Genomic DNA, 18,267 nt, shown 5'->3' with positions numbered 1-18,267 from the left:
TCTGTTTTGATACCAGTACCATGCTGTTTTGGTTACTGCAGCCTTGTAGTATAGTTTGAAGTCAGGTAGCGTGATGCCTCCAGCTTTGTTCTTTTTATTTTTTTATTTATTTTCTATTTTTTATTTTTTTATTTTTTTAAAGTATTTATTGATCATTCTTGGGTGTTTCTCGGAGAGGGGGATGTGGCAGGGTCATAGGATAATAGTAGGGAGAAGGTCAGCAGATAAACACGTGAACAAAGGTCTCTGGTTTTCCTAGGAAGAGGTCCCTGTGGCCTTCGGCAGTGTTTGTGTCCCTGGGTACTTGAGATTAGGAGTGGTGATAACTCTTAAGGAGCATGCTGCCTTCAAGCATCTGTTTAACAAAGCACATCTTGCACCGCCCTTAATCCATTTAACCCTGAGTTGACACAGCACATGTTTCAGAGAGCACGGGGTTGGGGGTAAGGTTATAGATTAACAGCATCCCAAGGGAGGAGAATTTTTCTTAATACAGAACAAAATGGCGTCTCCTATGTCTACTTCTTTCTGCACAGACACAGTAACAATCTGTTCTCTCTTTTCCCCACATTTCCCCCTTTTCTTTTCGACAAAACCGTCATCGTCATCATGGCCCGTTCTCAATGGTCGCTGTCTCTTTGGAGCTGTTGGGTACACCTGCAGAAAGGCTGTCACTTCACACTTGGAAGATTGCACAGCGGCCGGGCAGAGGCACTCCTCACTTCCCAGACGGGGTGGCGGCCGGGCAGAGGTGCTCCTCACTTCTCAGACTGGGCGGCCAGGCAGAGGCACTCCTCACATCCCAGATGGGGTGGCTGGGCAGAGGCGCTCCTCACTTCCCAGAAAGGGCGGCTGGGCAGAGGCACTCTTCACTTCCCAGACGGGGCAGCCGGGCAGAGGAGCTCCTCAGTTCCCAGACAGGGCAGCTGCCGGGCAGAGGCGCTCCTCACTTCCCAGACGATGGGCGGCCGGGCAGACACGCTCATCTCCCAGACGGGGCGGCCGGGCAGAGGCGCTCCTCTCTTCCCAGACGGGGCAGCCAGGCAGAGGCGCTCCTCACTTCCTAGACAGGGTGGCCAGGCAGAGACATTCCTCACCTCCCAGATGGGGTGGCGGCCGGGCAGAGGCGCTCCTCACCTCCCAGAATGGGCGGCCGGGCAGAGGCGCTCCTCACTTCCTAGACGGGGTGGCGGCTGGGCAAAGGCTGTAATCTTAGCACTTTGGGAGGCCAAGGCAGGCGGCTGGGAGGTGGAGGTTGTAGCGAGCCGAGATCACGCCACTGCACTCTAGCCTGGGCAACATTGAGCATTGAGTGAGCGAGACTCCGTCTGCAATTCCAGCACCTCGGGAGGCCGAGGCGGGCAGATCACTCCAAGTCAGGAGCTGGAGACCAGCCCGGTCAATGGGGCGAAACCCCGTCTCCACCAAAAATACAAAAACCAGTCAGGCATGGAGGCGCGTGCCTGCAAACCTAGGCACTGGGCAGGCCGAGGCAGGAGAATCACAGGAGCCCGAGGCAGGGAGGTTGCAGCGAGCTGAGATCACGGCAGTACAGTCCAGTCTTGGCAACAGAGGGAGACTGAAGAAAGAAGGAGAGGGAGAGGGAGAGGGAGAGGGAGGGCGGGGGAGGGGGAGGGGAAGGGCCGGCTTTGTTCTTTTGGCTTAGGATTGTCTTGGCAATGCAGGCTCTTTTTTGGTTCCATATGAACTTTAAAGTAGTTTTTTCCAATTCTGTGAAGAAAGTCATTGGTAGCTTGATGGGGATGGCATTGAATCTATAAATTACCTTGGGCAGTATGGCCATTTTCACGATATTGATTCTTCCTACCCAGGAGCATGGAATGTTCTTCCATTTGTTTGTGTCCTCTTTTATTTTGTTGAGCAGTGGTTTGTAGTTCTCCTTGAAGAGGTCCTTCATATCCTTTGTAAGTTGGATTCCTAGGTATTTTATTCTCTTTGAAGTAATTGTGAATGGGAGTTCACTTATGGTTTGGCTCTCTGTTTGTCTGTTATTGGTGTATAAGAATGCTTGTGGTTTTTGCACATTGATTTTGTATCCTAAGACTTTGCACATTGATTTTGTATCCTGAGAGTTGCTTATCAGCTTAAGGAGATTTTGGGCTGAGACTGGGGTTTTCTAAATATACAATCATGTCATCTGCAAACAGGGACAATTTGACTTCCTCTTTTCCTAGTTGAATACCCTTTATTTCCTTCTCCTGCCTGATTGCCCTGGCCAGAACTTCCAACACTATGTTGAATAGGAGTGGTGAGAGAGGGCATCCCTGTCTTGTGCCAGTTTTCAAAGGGAATGCTTCCAGCTTTTGCCCATTCAGTATGATATTGGCTGTGGGTTTGTCATAAATTGCTCTTATTGTTTTGAGTTACGTCCCATCAATACCTAATTGATTGAGAGTTTTTAGCATGAAGGACTTGAATTTTGTCAAAGGCCTTTTCTGCATCTATTGAGATAATCATGTGGTTTCTGTCTTTGGTTCTGTTTATATGATGGATTACATTGATTGATTTGCGTGTGTTGAATCAGCCTTGCATCTCAGGGATGAAGCCCACTTGATAATGGTGGATAAGCTTTTGGATGTGCTGCTGGATTCGGTTTGCCAGTATTTTATTGAGGATCTTTGCATCGATGTTCATCAGGGATATTGGTCTAAAATTCTCTTTTTTGGTTGTGTCTCTGCCCGGCTTTGGTATCAGGATGATGCTGGCCTCATAAAATGAGTTAGGGAGGATTCCCTCTTTTTCTATTGATTGGAATAGTTTCAGAAGGAATAGTACCAGCTCCTCTTTGTACCTCTGGAAGAATTCAGCTGTGAATCTGTCTGGTCCTGGACTTTTTTTTGGTTGGTAGGCTATTAATTATTGCCTCAATTTCAGAGCCTGTTATTGGTCTATTCAGGGATTCAACTTCTTCCTGGTTTAGTCTTGGGAGGGTGTATGTGTCCAGGAATTTATCAATTTCTTCTAGATTTTCTAGTTTATTTGCATAGAGGAGTTTATAGTATTCTCTGATGGTAGTTTGTATCCCTGTGGGATCAGTGGTGATATCCCCTTTATCATTTTTTATTGCATCTATTTCATTCTTCTCTCTTTTATTCTTTATTAGTCTTGCTAGTGGTCTATCAATTTTGTTGATGTTTTCAAAAAACCAGCTCCTGGATTCATTGATTTTTTTGAAGGGTTTTTTGTGTTTCTATCTCCTTCAGTTCTGATCTGATCTTAGTTATTTCTTGCCTTCTGCTGGCTTTTGAATGTGTTTGCTCTTGCTTCTCTAGTTCTTTTAATTGTGATGTAAGTGTGTCAATTTTTGATCTTTCCTGCTTTCTCTTGTGCGCAGTTAGTGCTATAAATTTCCCTCTACACACTGCTTTAAATGTGTCCCAGAGATTCTGGTAGGTTGTGTCTTTGTTCTCAGTGGTTTCAAAGAACATCTTTATTTCTGCCTTCATTTCATTATGTACCCAGTAGTCATTCAGGAGCAGGTTGTTCAGTTTCCATGTAGTTGAGCGGTTTTGAGTGAGTTTCTTAATCCTGAGTTCTAGTTTGATTGCACTGTGGTCTGAGAAACAGTTTGTTATAATTTCTGTTCTTTTACATTTGCTGAGGAGTGCTTTACTTCCAACTGTGTGGTCAATTTTGGAATAAGTGTGATATGGTGCTGAGAAGCATGTATATTCTGTTGATTTGGGGTGGCAAGTTCTGTAGATTTCTATTAGGTCTGCTTGGTGCAGAGCTGAGTTCAATGCCTGGATATCCTTATCTTTCTGTCTCTTGGATCTGTCTAATGTTGACAGTGGGGTGTTAAAGTCTCCCATTATTATTGTGTGGGAGTCTAAGTCTCTTTGTAGGTCTCTAAGGACTTGCTTTATGAATCTGGGTGCTCCTGTATTGAGTGCATATATATTTAGGATAGTTAGCTCTTCTTGTTGAATTGATCCCTTTACCATAATGTAATGGCCTTCCTTGTCTCTTCTGATCTTTGTTGGTTTAAAGTCTGTTTTATCAGAGACTAGGATTGCAACCCCTGCTCTTTTTTTTGTTTTCCATTTACTTGGTAGATCTTCATCCTTTTATTTTGAGCTTATATGTGTCTCTGCACAGGTATTCAGTGTCCTGAATACAGCACACTGATGGGTCTTGACTCTTTATCCAATTTGCCAGTCTGTGTCTTTTAATTGGAGCATTTAGCCAATTTACATTTAAAGTTAATATTGTTATGTGTGAATTTGATCCTGTCATTATGATGTTAGCTGGTTATTTTGCTCATTAGTTGATGTAGTTTCTTTCTAGCATCAATGGTCTTTACAATTTGGCATGTTTTTGCAGTGGCTGGTACCGGTTGTTCCTTTCCATGTTTAGTGCTTCCTTCAGGAGCTCTCGTAAGGCAGGCCTGGTGGTGACAAAGTCTCTCAGCATTTGCTTATCTGTAAAGGATTTTATTTCTCCTTCAGTTATGAAGCTTAGTTTGGCTGGATATGAAATTCTGGGTTGAAAATTCTTTTCTCTAAGAATGTTTAATGTTGGCCCCCACTCTCTTCTGGCTTGTAGAGTTTCTGCTGAGAGATCCGCTGTTAGTCTGATGGGCTTCCCTTTGAGGGTAACCCGACCTTTCTCTCTGGCTGCCCTTAACATTTTTTCCTTCATTTCAACTTTGGTGAATCTGACAATTATGTGTCTTGGAGTTGCTCTTCTTGAGGAGTATCTTTGTGGCATTCTCCGTATTTTCTGGATTTGAATGTTGGCCTGCCTTGCTAGGTTGGGGAAGTTCTCCTGGATAATATCCTGAAGAGTGTTTTCCAATTTGGTTCCATTCTCCCCGTCACTTTCAGGTACACCAATCAGACGTAGATTTGGTCTTTTCACATAGTCCCATATTTCTTGAAGGCTTGGTTCATTTCTTTTTACTGTTTTTTCTCTAAATTTCTCTTCTTGCTTCATTTCATTCATTTGATCTTCAATCACTGATACCCTTTCTTCCAGTTGATTGAATCAGCTACTGAAGCTTGTGCATGCGTCATGCAGTTCTTGTGCCACGGTTTTCAGCTCCATCAGGTCATTTAAGGTCTTCTCTATGCTGTTTATTCTAGTTAGCCATTCAGCTAATCTTTTTTCAAGGTTTTTAGCTTCTTTGCGATGGATTCGAACATCCTCCTTTAGCTCAGAGAAGTTTGTTATTACCGATCGTCTGAAGCCTTCTTCTCTCAACTCGTTAAAATCATTCTCCATCCAGCTTTGTTCCATTGCTGGCAAGGAGCTGCGTTCCTTTTGAGGAGAAGAAGCACTGTGATTTTTAGAATCTTCAGCTTTTCTGCTCTGGTTTCTCCCCATTTTTGTGGTTTTATCTAACTTTGATCTTTGATGATGGTGACGTACAGATGGGGTTTTGGTGTGGATGCCCTTTCTGTTTGTTAGTTTTCCTTCTAACAGTCAGGACCCTCAGCTGCAGGTCTGTTGGAGTTTGCTGGAGGTCCACTCCAGACCCTGTGTGCCTGGGTATTACCAGTGGAGGCTGCAGAACAGCAAATAGTGCAGAACGGCAAATGTTGCTGTCTGATTGTTCCTCTGGAAGCTTCGTCTCAGAGGGGCACCTGGCCATATGAGGTGTCAGTCAGCCCCTACCGGGAGGTGTCTCCCAGTTAGGCTACTTGGGGGTCAGGGATCCACTTGAGTAGGCAGTCTGTCCATTCTCAGATCTCAAACTCCGTACTGGGAGAATGACTACTCTCTTCAAAGCTGTCAGACAGGGATGTTTAAGTCTGCAGAAGTTTCTGCTGCCTTGTGTTCAGCCATGCCCTGCCCTCAGAGGTGGAGTCTACAGAGGCAGGCAGGCCTCCTTGAGCTGTGGTGGGCTCCACCCAGTTCAAGCTTCCAGGCCGCTTTGTTTACCTACTCAAGCCTCAGCAATGGTGGGCACCCCTCTCTCAGCCTCGCTGCTGCCTTGCAGTTCGATCTCAGACTGCTGTGCTAGCAATGAGGGAGGCTCCGCGGGCATGGGACCCTCTGAGCCAGGCTTGGGATATAATCTCCTGGTGTGCCGTTTGCTAAGATCATTGGAAAAGCACAGTATTAGGGTGGGAGTGACCCGATTTTCCAGGTGCCATCTGTCATGGCTTCCCTTGGCTAGGAAAGGGAATTCCCTGACCCCTTGCACTTCCTGGGTGAGGTGATGCCTCACCCTGCTTTGGCTCACGGTCCGTGGGCTGCACCCAGTGTCCTGTACCCACTGTCTGACAAGTCCCAGTGAGATGAACCCTGTACCTCAGTTGGAAATGCGAAAATCACCCGTCTTCTGCGTCGCTCACACTGGGAGCTGTAGACTGGAGCTGTTCCTCCATTGCATCTAATTGTTTTCATCTATCAGGTATGATCTTGTCACTTGAACATCTTAAGAAAGGTACTATTTGCCAAACCTCAAACAGTTCTATTTGTTCTGTGTGCCTTAAGTAATAATTTAATCCAAAAATGGAGACATGTTTATTAATAGGCTATAGAATATTTTTCAGAGCCAAAGCAGAAGACGTGGTGACTGTTAGCCCTGAAGGCAGAGTTTTTCTGCTTAAGGAGTGAAGTAGTGCAGAGACAGGATGGAAGGAGAAAAAAGAAAAATGAATAAGATTTATTATAAGGGGAAAATAATGAAGAACTCTGTAGAATCATTCCTCGCAATTTACTTAAGAAATAGAGACTTCTGCTCTTTCTCCCCCTCCTCCTCCCCCTTCTCTTCCTCTCTTTCTTTCCCCCTCCCCTTCTCTCTCCTTATTTTATTTTATTTTATTGTTTGTTTTTTGAGATGGAGTCTCACTCTGTCACCCAGGCTGGAGAGCAGTGGCTTGATCTTGGTTCACTGCAACCTCTACCTCCCAGGTTCAAGCGATTCACCTGCCTCAGCCTCCCAAGTAGCTGGGACTACGGGCGTATACCATCACGCCCGGCTAATTTTTTATATTTTTGGTAGAGACGGGGTTTCACCATATTGGCCAGGCTGGTCTCGAACTCCTGATCTCAAATGATCCACCCACTTAGGCCTCCCAAATTGCTGGGATTACAGGCGTGAGCCACCGCGCCTGGCCTTCTTTCATTTTAGAGGCAGCAGAGTGGAGCTTGTTTTGGGCCCTGATGAACTTGGATGATTTTCTGTCCCTGTTTCCTTATTGTACCTTACTGTACCTACCTTTTAGCTTTATTATGAGGCCTACTGAGTTAATATTTGTAAATCACTTAGAACAGTATCTGGGAATATGTGTTTGTTACATGAAAGAAAGACTTAGCTCACAATGAGATTCACTGAGAAAACTGCAAGTATGTCAGAGAAAATTTTGCATTGGCTCAGAACCAAGAGTGACTTACAAACACTTCTAAGCTGTACCTGGAAGACATAGATCAGTGACCTACATTTCAGTCACATATGCTAGACAGTTTTCTCTACCTTGTCTATGATAGTACATTTATTTCTCCTCTATTTGCCTTCAGATTACATTACAAAGTTGGCGAGTTTAAACAATAATCTGTGTTGTTGACCATCCTCTACTCTGCTGAAAAGGGAACCTCACCAACCAAAGGCAAACAGCAAGGTTAGTTAGGTTATGTAAGTCTCTGTAGGGCCTGCAATCTAGACATTGCCAAAGCAGGATGAGGGGCATAGCAGCCCGGTCCCAGCAGAGCAGCAGGTGGGGATGATGTCACAAAGACATGGCAGCCCCAACACAAATCCTAACACTACGATCACCCTGGCAGAGAGCGGGCAGCCATGTAGTGGCACATCCATGACTATCATGTGACTATTAAATTGTGTGACAAAAAAGAGGCCACAGTTGTTCACCAGCCACAGCTTTCAAAACAGGACTTTGCTGGCAGGTGAGGCCAGGGTCACATGTCTTTAGAACTATCCAGGCAGTAGTCGCATGGCCCTAGGCATTTAAGATGACCTCAGAGTTGGGTTCCCCTCCCCACCACTTATCTTTAGGTTACTTGAGAAAGTTATTCAGCTTTCTGAATTTCAGTTCTCAATAGCTCAATTGATGCCCTTATGGAAGGATTACTGTGAAGCTTCAGTGAAGGATACACTTCTCTGAGCACAGTGCTTTGTGCATAGTGGATAGTCAGAAAATGTTCACTTTCTCTCCTGCTTCCATTTCCGCTCCTTGGCTGCTTGCATTTGAAGCAGGAATAAAACCTAGCTATTTCCCTGAAGAGTTCAAGAAGTGTTGTATTACAGAGACAAGGCTGAGCCATTTCTTTCTTAAAAGGTCACTAACTATACGAAATTAGTCCCCATGATGAGAGAGTTTGCCTCTCAAGTCCAGAAAGTCACATGAGGGGGCAGGCAATCTGGCATATTGTGGGGACTTCAATGCAGTGGAAGGGATGGTGGTACCGAAGGGACCTGGTCACTGTTATTGACAGATGTGACTGCAAGGTCAGGGGAGCTGCTTCTCCAAGACAGGCCAGGTGCATTTCCAGGCACATTTGCAAATTTCCAGAAACTGCAAGTCACCGTGCTCCCTTGTCTCCCAAGGCCCTGGAGGGCAGTCTGTTCTCCTCTGGGGAGAAGTCCATTTAAACTGCAGAGTGGGCATGACGCAGTCTCAGCGTGGGCATTTGTCCCTGTCCTTCCCATTACTCTGCCCCCCTCCAGCCTCTTCTCAATATTCCTGCTCTCCAGTTCATTACTGGACAGCAGAGCCCAGGACTGGGCTTTTCTAGAGCAGCGTCTTTTTGGCACCAGGGACTGTGGAAGACAATTTTTCTGTGTTTCCATGTTGGCTGGGGGAGGCGGGGTGAGTTGAGGGGGGCTGTGGGCATTAGATTCTCATAAGGAACGTGCAACCTAGATCCTTCCTATGTGCAGTTCACAATAGGATTGAAGCTCCTGTAAGAATCGAATGCTGCTGATCTGACAGGAGGTGGAGCGCAGGCGGGAATGCTCTCTAGCCTGCTGCCCTCCTCCTGCTGTGCGGCCAGTTCCTAACAAGCCGTGGTCCAGTACTGGTCTGTGGCTCAGGGGTTGGGGACCCTGGTTCTAGAGGACAGTTCTAGAGGACAGGAGGAGAGAAGAAAAAGAAGTCGGCTGCTACTTTCAGGAAGATCTCAGTGGTATGCATGCCAATCTTCAGGTTGACCTGGCCTGCTTTGTAGCAGCAATTTCACCCTTCACCCCACCAGTGGCCCGGTTAGTGGTGAAAACATCCAAGTGGGAAGGAGGATCCATTAGAATAAATCATGAGGAACTCCTCAGTCCATCTCTCCAGCCTTGTCCTTGGATCTCCAGTTCATTGACTAAATCCAGCTGCCTGCTGACAGCTGTGTGGGGGGTGGGAGCAGAGGAGATGTCAAGGGTGCACTGAAATGGAATTGGCCCCAACCGACTGCTTCATTTCCAAGGCTTCCCTTATCTCCCACCTGGACCCGTTTCTCTTCCAGTTCTCCTTTGCTGAAGCCAAATACAGGGCTTACCTAGTTTCTGTCTTGCCTTCACTCCTCTCTAAGTGAGTCCTGTTTCTCAAACACATCATAGCTCCGCTCTTCTCTGTCCCCCACTGTGCCATATTGTCCAAGCCATCATCCCTTCCCACCTGGATTACCCTGGTTGTGGCTGCTCCAGTTCTGGCTCATTGTGTTAGTTTGTCAGGGCTGCTGTAACAAATTACCACCAACTGGGTGGAGTAAACAACAGGCATTTACTGTCTCGGTGCTGGAACCTGGAAGTTCGAGGTCAGGGCATCAGCAGAGCTGATTCCTTCTGACGCTGTGAGGGAGAATCTGTTCCAGGACCTTCTCCTGGCCTCGGGGGTTTGCTGGCAATATTTGGAGTTTTTTGGCTTAGAGGAGCATCACCTTGGCTTCTGCCATTATCTTCACATCATTTTCCCTCTATGTGTGTCTCTCTGTCCCAATTTCCCCTCTTCATAAGGATGCCAGTTGTATTGGATAAGGGCTCACCTGAATTATTGCATTATAACTTGATCATCTCTGTAAAGACCCTATTTCCAAACAAGGCTACATTCTGAAGTACTGCGGGGGCTAGAACTTCAATCTGTCTTTTTTGGGAAGACACATTTCAACCCTTAAAGCCATCTAATTCATTCTCCCTACAGCAGTGAGCATTCTTTGAAAACGCAAACCAGAGCCCATCATTCTCCTGTCCCAACCCTCTAGCTGATTCCCTTGCACTGAATTGAAATTCTGAGCCCCTTACCCCTGGCTGGTGTACAGAAGCCCCACTTATCTTGTCCCATCCACCTCCCTACCTTCCTCCTGTCCTAGTTCGGCCTTTTGTCTGTTCCTTAGATACAGCAAGCTCCTCCCCATCTTAAAGATTTTGCAGTAACCCTCTCTTCTTCCTAGGAAACCCTGTCTCCTGTTTGGTCTGTGACTGGCTACTTCCTATGGTTCAGATCTCAGCTTAAATGTCACCTCTGCAGGGGGCCACTTAGACCCCCAGGTCAAAATCAGACATCTCATCCCCACCCCTTACACCACCCCATTGCAATGCTCTGAATGGCCCTTATCAGTGTCTTTTTATTCATTTTATTTCTGCCTTCCACTCTAACCCCTCTTAGAACATCAGCCCCATTTGGGGGGTTGGGGGCATGGACTTGTCTGTCTGGTTCATTATTAAACCCCCAGCAGTAAGAGGAGCACTTGGGTCCTAGCTGGCACTCAGTAAATACAGGTCAAATGAATGAATAAATAGAATTGTCTCTGCTCTCTTTTAGCCATGTTTTTGGCTAATTTTGGATGCTGGTAGGCACTTTGTTCTGGCAGGATTTTGTAGGGCAGGGTTTCTCAACCTCACCAAGATGGAAACATTGTAGCTGAATAATTGTTTAAGAGGTGTCCTGTGCATTGTAGGATTTTTACCAACAGCCCTGACATTTACCCACTAGATTCCAGGAGCAACTCCCCACTCCTAGGTTGGGACAACCCAAATTGTCTCTAGGTATTACCAAATTTCTCCTGTGGGGCAAAATCCACCCCCTGCCCCCTACCACTCAGTCATCTCCATTGCTGGGCCAGCCACAGCTTTTACAGGACAGCTGTAAGAACAAGAGTTCTGGGAGGCTTACAATTACACCCATCTCCAGGTGGAACTCTCCAGGCTAAGAGGATGATGACCACCAGCAGGTAACGCAGTGAAGTTGGTGGCCTGTGCCGGGAGAAAGCAGAGTGCAGGCTGTGGGGCAGAGAGACCTGATCTTGTTCTCAGCTCCATCTCGCACTAGCTGGGTAAGGTAGACAAGACACTTAGCTTATATTCAGAATGGAGATGGGTGGGATTGCTAGGTGGGGTTAGTAGGAGACAGTGGATACAAACACAAGGCCTGGTGCAGGATCACGCGCTATAGGAGCTGGGCTAATGCGGCACTCACAGCAGGGAGCTTCGGGCTCCTGGTAAGGATGGCATGGAGGGTGCAGGGAGAAAAGGGACTTGGCAGCCCTCCACTGAGGCCAATACTCATATCCAATTAACATACTTGCTCTAATTCTCTGGTCCTTTGACTCACTAATTTTCTGGTTCCACAAAGCCTGACTGTGCTGTGAGCATCTGCAGCTGGTCAGGGCCTTAGGGAGGCTGTGGGAAGGTGGAGTGAGAGGCAGCCCAGCCGGCAGCTGGGCGAAGAGCCTCCCAGCACAGATCTCTTTTTATCAGCGCTGAATTCCCCCAGCCAGTAAGTACCCCCTGCAAAGGGGTGTGGGTCCTCCCTCCCCACTCCTGCACATTTTCCTTTTGTGACTTCATTCTGCTTCCCAGGCTCTTCTTGGCGTGAGCCGAGGGGCAGAGGTTATTGGGAGGAAAAGAGAGCAAAAGCTAAAACATAAGAAACCGCATCTGATCTCTTAAAAGAGCCTTTCAAACAGCTACACGGAACGTCCACTGTGAGGCCTAAAATATTTATATCCAGCAAAGGATCTATGGGAAATGCCTCCCTGATTTGAGGACAGCTCTAAGAACAAGAGTTCTGGGAGGCTTTCAAAGTGGGAGAACAGAAGAAGCCACATTTGAACTTCTCTTAACTTAAAAAAAAAATAGCCTACCCAATTAACTAACTGAATTCTAAGGAGATAAGCAAAATTTTTGTTAATTTATTTTATATATTAGAGACAGGATCTCACTCTGACACTCAGGCTGGAGTGCAGTGGTGTGATCTCAGCTCACTGCAGCCTCGACCTCCTGGGCTCAAGCAATCCTCTAGTCTCAGCCTCCCGAGTAGCTGGTACTACAGGCACGCACCACCATGCCCAGCTAATTTTTTTGCTTTTTGGTGGAGGTGAGGTCTCACTGTGTTTCACAGGCTGGTTTCAAACTCCTGGGCTCAAGCAATCCTCCCGCCTTGGCCTCGAAAAGTGCTGGATGACAGGCATGAGCACAGTGCCTAGCCTTAATTAATGTTAAATTAGTTTAAAATGTATTACACCTAAAGTATTTGTGGGGCAGGTGATGGAGGGAGGTGGGAGAGGCTGGAGCGGAGACTGTCTTTGGCAGATGGCGTCCACTTCTAGGGGCAGCTCTATGGGCAAGTCTCAACAGGAGTGACACTGGAGGTTGTATCAGAACCAAGGTACAAATAGGTTGAAAGCCTCAGGAGTAGAAACAGAGCCCCACGGGAGCTATGGAGAGCCAGCAGGGCTGCAGAACCAGGCTCAGGGGCCAGGGCCTCAGTGAGACCAGGGCAAACCTTCTTCTCAGGGGAGGAAGAGGGTGAATTGAGTCCTAGCGTCACAGCCTCCCAACTTGAAACTGCAGGAGACAGCAGCTGTTGCTACCAGCACACATGCATTGGTCCTGGGAAAGGTGATGGCTCGGGGGTCATGGCCAGCCCTGGACTGAACCCTGTGATTGCTGCTGTGATGGCTGCGATGGGCTCGCAGGCCGTCTCTGTACCCGGCTGTACCAACAGGGGCTGGGGTTATTTTAGAAAGGAAAGGGAGGGGTAGAACTGTGTCTGGCAGTCACCACCCCGTGACTAACTCTCAAATGGTGGGTCATGTTCCAAAGCTCACTTCATTCAGAGAGGAACGAGTTGGCCAGACTCTTGAATTGGCTTTGCATAAACCTAAGAGGAACAAGAGGACTCCACTGATTTTGTAGATCTGAGCGTGTTGTCTTGTCTCAGGCGGACCTGCACTTGGAGCCCCAGAGGCAAAGGTGGGCGTAACCCTTATGTGGTGGCTGCTGGGGTTCTTCTGGGAGCCCCGTCTGAGGACTTCCATGACCCCAATCTCATCCTTTCCCCTGATGTTCCAGGGCATGGCTTGAAGCAGGGAGTGGTGTGCTCTGGTGCCTGACCAGGGTGACATTTGCTGCAGTGGTGACTTTACCACTATACTTTTTGTCACTAAGAAGTTTGGAAAATGAGTGCACCATCACAGTGGGTTTATTGTGTCCCCAAAAGATGTGTCTGAGTCCAAACCCTGGTTCCTCAGAATGTGACCTTGTTTGGGGACAGAGCTGCTACAAATGTAATTGGTTAAGATGAGGTCATCCTGGATTGGAGTGGGCCTACTCCAATGTGACGGTGTCTTTATAAGAAGAGAAGACAGAGAGAGAGAGAATGAACACACAAATACCCCGTAAAGACACAGACACAGAGGGCAGAAGGCTGTGTGAAGACAGAGGCAGAGGTTGGAGAGATGCCGCCATAAATCAAGGAGCACCTGGAGCCACCAGGTGCTATTTCTTGCCTAAGATCCTCCAAGCAAGGATTCCTCACTAGGACCTTAAGGCAGAGCTTGGCCATATGACACCTTGATTTTGGACTTCCCATCTCAAGAACCGTGAGAGAACAAATTTCTGTTGTTTTAAGTCACCCAGTTTTGCAGTCCTTTGTCATAGTCATTCTAGGACATGCATACACCATCTCAAGGGGTTGTCTGCTTACGTTGGTTTTATGTGTGCACGCATGAGCTTTGCAATCCATCCAATCACATCCCTCATTCTAGTACAACAGGATCCCAAGTAACCTCACTTTCATAATTATGATTAGAAAAATAAGTAAACATCTGACACATTTCCTATTTCTCTGGGTTATAAAGTCTTATCTGCTCTTCATAGGATCCATGGGGAAGGTAATGTGTGCACAGTTCACATGCATTCAACTCACTCTCCACCGTAAGTGTTAAGATTTCAAGGGAGGTGTGGCCATTCCCAGTTCACACTGAGGCCCAGAAGACTGAATGGCTCCTGTAGTTTAGAACTAATTAGAGTGACTCTTTGGTTTCTGCCAATGAAGACCCAACCCAAGTAGCTCCAGCAAAGGGGCAGTTGTCTCCTGTGACCCCCCACAGGGAGGAAAGCCCAGCTGGCCTTGGCAATGGTGGAATTCGGGCTCTGTCCTTCTTCCTAGTCAGTGCCCCTCGGAGTGGGCTGCTGTCTCTCCTCCCAGCCCCATAGGGCAGGAGACCTGGCTGCTCACATCAGCCCATCTTGGCCACTCGAGAAGAACTGACTGGCTTCCCTTGATTCCTGGTAGAAAATCCTGGGAAAAGATGGCTTTAATCATGGTGTGTAGGTTCTTACATTTGGATCAGTCACCTGTGAGCAGAGATTGGGGCCCTGTGATCAGCCAGATGGGCATTTCAGCCCTAGACCACCACTGTGGCCAGGGAGTCAGGTTCTGGAGAAAGACAGCAGCTCCCAGTGGAACCACGTGATTGGAAGGAGTTTCCCAAAGGGGCAGACAAATGGATGGCGCCTGCTAGGAGCAGAGCTGGAAGTGGTAGCTAATAGAGCCAAGATCCTCCCCTCACCTAGGGGCGCATGTAGGTGTTTAGAGGCCCAGTACTGTACTCTGAAGTCCTCAGCAATCCTTTAAGAATGTGATCCTGGTTCATGCCTGGTGGTCATTTAGAGGAATTTGATGAGATTTGCTCACAGGTGACCTAGAAGCCAGTGCTGTGTCTACAGGGAGTAGACAGTCAACAGAAGCGGGTTAGATAAGACTGGTGTGATCTCAAGCTGTGTCAGGGCCCGCCATGCTGATGCGGATCTTCCCCATTGTTACTCATCTCATAGGAATCACCCCCAAATTAAGGTTTAATCATTTATACTTTTGAAAACTCATTTAGAATTTTACAAAAGATATTATATTAGAGTTCTCCAGGGAAACAGAACCAATAAGATCACATAAAATTCACCATTGCAGAGACTAAAAGTGCATTTCTGTAAAATGGAACATTGCTACACCATTTAAGTCTTAAAGATAATGCTTTCCTTGCCTTGTTTGGATTAGTTTGATGGTAATTCAGATGGTTTTGTCCATCATGTGAAACTGCGTTTGCTGTATTTTGCACACATGCATCAAGCCTTATTATTAAAAGACAGAGCTGAGATGTAAAGATTGCAGTTTGCACAATACAAAATGCTGTTTTTTTTAAAAAAAGTTATGTTCCTTTATATAAATAATTTTTAAAAGTTTTTTCTTAAGAACACTATTATTGAAGAAAGAAAGATAACATCCTCTATAACTAAGAGTGAAAACATTTCCTCAGGGTCAATATTTACTATCATGTCTACTATTAACTTTCAGAAACTTCCCCTTTATAACAGAAACATGAACTGAGAAAAAAAGGGAAAAAAAGGAAAAACTAACTAAATCAAAACTTTCTCTTTTAGTTTTCTAAGATTTATCGGTGGTTAATTTTAGGACAAAACTACATTTGAGCATTTACCACTAAAGTAATATGACAAAAAGTCTTAATGTTTCATGTTGGGATGTAACGTGATTATAACACTGGAATGGTGTTGGATTTAGTTACCATTCAGCCATCCACCTTTCTATGAATCCATTCTTCCACACATCTCTCCTTCAAATATTCACTGAGGACCTAGTAGATTCCAGGCACTATCCTAACTTCTGGGCATGAGACATGAATAAGAGATTCCCTACCTTCAGAAGGCTTCTCTTCTATTAAGTGATGAAAAGACACAAAATAATTATTCTGTGAATGGTAAGTACTGCAATGGACATGAGGAGATGTTACTTTACGAGCACATTGGGAAGGACGTAATCATAGCTACCTTCACCTGAGCGAGCGCTCATTAGGTGAAGGGGTTTACATAGATTATCTCATTTCATCCTCTCAATAGCCCAGTGATGCAGGCACTGTTATCCTCCTCTTCATTTTACAGGGGAGGCAACTGGGACACAGAGGGTTGGAATATCTTACCCAAGATCTGACTGTTAGGAAGTGCAGGGGCCTCCTCTCGGGTCCTACATTCCATCTGAGGACTGGATCCTGCTGGAAGAAGGAAGGAGGCTTATCCAGGGAGGGTGTGCAAGTAGGAGGCTGTCGTGACTCATCACGGGAAGTCGTTAAAGGGTGAATAAGGGCAGTGGGAGGGGCCAAGGACAGCAGTGGGGATGGTCAGAGGGGCCAGCACATCAGACGAGATGACCGACTGGCTGTAGGGCGTGAGGGGAGGAGGGAGGCCAGTAGCGCGCCCTTGTTTCCAGCTGGGGGGTGCCAAAAAAGCGGGCACTGTTCACTCAATCAGGAAGGAGTGCAGCGGGTGGAGGAGGCTGGGTGGGAAGCAGGTGAGTTCAGCTATAAAATAAACCTTACTCGGTTGATGACCATGCATTCTGAAGTCCCTGCACACTTTGAAATCTCTGAGAAGAGGTCCTGCAGAGTCCTTCTGCAGCTGCTCTCAAGCTAGGAACGGCGGGGCTGCTCCTGATTGCTGCTTCTCCCCCAGCCCTGGGCAGGGGGCTGCGAAGACCCTTCAGGTCCTCCTCAGGCTTCTCAGGAGCAGGGCAGGAAGGTTAGCACAACTATGGATGCCCTGGAAAAGCCAGCCCACAGCCAGGGCCCCTATGAGACAGCAGGAATCTGTCAGGGTCCCTGAGGAATTGGGGATCCCAGAGTGGGGACGGGGAGGCCCAGGAGGAGGGGCTGGGGAAGGGACAGCTTCTTGTAGTCACATCCACCAGGAGCCAAACCCCAGGCCCTGAATTTCATCCAGATGGACACTCAGGAGATTGGGAATTTGTCTTTGTGTCAAAGGTGCTTACTGGATTCACCTGCCAAATGTTGACTTTATGCCGATTTACATATCCTATGTTAATTAGCTTTCTTAATACTGATGTTTCCTAGAGTGTTTGCAAGATATTGTGTCAGGGTAAAAATATTTTTTTGTTGCATAAAAGGTACTCCTAAACTCAGCACCTGGTGAACCAAGGGGGATCATCATAAACATGTTAACAGGAGGCCTTCTGAGCAGGAACCACAGCAGGGTAATGCAATCATGCAAATCCTGTAAATACATTCAATTCAACCAAACCTCCTTAAATGGCTTCCAGCTCACATTTCCTAAAGGTTGTAACTTTTAAGATTACAAAGATCTGGCTGGGCGCGGTGGCTCATACCTATAATCCCAGCACTTCGGGAGGCTGAGGCAGGCGGATCACTTGAGGTCAGGAGTTGGAGACTAGCCTGGCCAACATGGTAAAACCCCATCTCTACTAAAAATACAAAAATTAGCTGGGTGTGGTGGCACGTGCCTGCAATCCCAGCTACTCAGGAGTCTGAGGCAGGAGAATCACTTGAACCTGGGAGGTGGAAGTTGCAGTGAGCCAAGATCGTGCCACTGCACTCCAGCCTGGGCAACAGAGTGAGACTTTGTCTCAAAAAAACAAACAAACAAAAATTACAAAGATCTTTTCAATCAAATGAATTGTTATGGTTTGAATTGGGTGCCTCCAAAGGTGTCAAAGCCTAGCCCCCAGTGCCCAAGAATGTGGCCTTATTTGGAAATAAGGTCTTTGCAGATAATCAAGTTAAGATGAAGTCATTAGAGTTAGTTCTAATCCAACAGGACTGTCCTTATGGAAAGATGAAATTTGAACATAGAGACAGGGAGGCATAGAAGACTCTGAAGACACAAGGAGGAGAGGGCCTTCTGCAAGCCGAGAGAGGCCTCGAAAGACCCTCCCTCCCAGCCCTCAGAATGAATGAATCACCCTGTTGACACCTTGATCATGGACTTCCGGCTCCTAAAACTGTGAGAAAACAAATGCCTGTTGCTTAAGCTGAGCAATCTGTGGTGCTTTGATATAGCAACACTGGCAAACTGATACATGAGTTATCTCGAAGTTTGCATATCTAAACTGCATCATTCCCACATCTGTGCTGGAAAACTATAATGGCTGCTGGACTGGGACTATGTATACATGAGAGAGCATGCTGGAGTTTATAGTCGGGCCAAGAGAAGATATCTCTGCTGCACAAAACTGAAAGGCATGGTGAGAG

The sequence above is a fragment of the Pongo abelii genome, chromosome 11, assembly GCF_028885655.2.
Source record: "Pongo abelii isolate AG06213 chromosome 11, NHGRI_mPonAbe1-v2.0_pri, whole genome shotgun sequence".
Lineage (NCBI taxonomy): Eukaryota > Metazoa > Chordata > Mammalia > Primates > Hominidae > Pongo > Pongo abelii.
Note: the sequence above shows the minus strand (reverse complement) of the source record.